The sequence below is a fragment of the Oryctolagus cuniculus genome, chromosome 16 (assembly GCF_051225735.1).
Source record: "Oryctolagus cuniculus isolate XC-2025 breed Fujian yellow rabbit chromosome 16, ASM5122573v1, whole genome shotgun sequence".
NCBI lineage: Eukaryota > Metazoa > Chordata > Mammalia > Lagomorpha > Leporidae > Oryctolagus > Oryctolagus cuniculus.
The window spans coordinates 56283046-56284100 of NC_142882.1; the positions used below are offsets into that span (position 1 = coordinate 56283046).

The 1055-nt window shown below is 38.3% G+C and overlaps 1 pseudogene; it reads left to right on the forward strand.

Moving 5' to 3' along the window:
• The first annotated feature begins 393 nt into the window (after nucleotides 1-393).
• LOC127492706 (U2 spliceosomal RNA) lies at nucleotides 394-564 on the forward strand (annotated as a pseudogene).
• Nucleotides 565-1055: the final 491 nt, after the last annotated feature.

Sequence of the window (1055 nt, forward strand, 5' to 3'; positions counted from 1 at the left end):
ACTGGGTTCAAGAATAAGGCAGGACTGCAGGAAGGCATGGATAATGCAGGCCAGAAATGGTGGAGAGCCTTGCTGCAGTAAGGAAATGGAAGGGGGATGGAGAGGTAGGTGGGGAGTTATGGGATATACCTAGAAACACTTCTACAGGGGTCCTTATATTCTTAGCTGTTGAAGTGATGAGCTGGGAGGTAATGGATGAAACTGATGAAAAAGAATCTGAAGTATATTATGGAGCTAAACTATAAAAGAATTTAAGTTATAGTCATTAATGTTTTTGGAGGAGGGAAAGAAAAGAACAATGAAGATGAATTAAATTTCATCCTTTTGGCAACCATATTTTGAATATTTTGAGTGATAATCTCTTAAATTGAGTTTTTAAAGATTATTACTTTTATCGCTTCTTGGCCTTTTGGCTAAGATCAAGTGTAAAAATTATTACTTTTAAAAAATTATTATCATGTATTTATTTGGGAGGCAGAGGTGGCAGGAACCCAACTGCTTGAGCCATCCTGCTGCCTCCCAGGGTCTGCGTTAGCCAGAAGCTGGAATCAGGAGCCAGAGCTGGGGATTGAGCACATTCTGGTGTGGAATGTGGGCGTGTTAGCCTATGGCTTCTCTGCTAGCGCAGATGCCTGCCCCAACAAATCATGTTTGGAAAGAAATTTAAATTTGTTATGTAAGGAAGAAGTAAGCCCAGAAATACTTAGAAGATGTTTCTTGTAATGAGGTGGCCAGGATGGGGCTTCTAATTATATATTCATATATTCTTCTGTACTTAAAAAAAAAGTTCAAGAGTAAAATGTTTCTTTAAAAAGAAACCTAACAAGATTCTAGGGAGGCAGATTATACGATTAGCCTTACTAATTGACCCCTTAAAAGCATCAGCTACAGTTTATGAGTAAATCCAAAGACGGAGAAGTTATGAGAGGTAATGCCAGACAATTAAATCTAATGTAAGGAAGGCATCATCTACAATAACATGAATAACACTGTTTCCAAAGCCACTATAGCTGACATGCGTCCAGTATGCATTCTTAGTTTCTCATCAGTTTTCC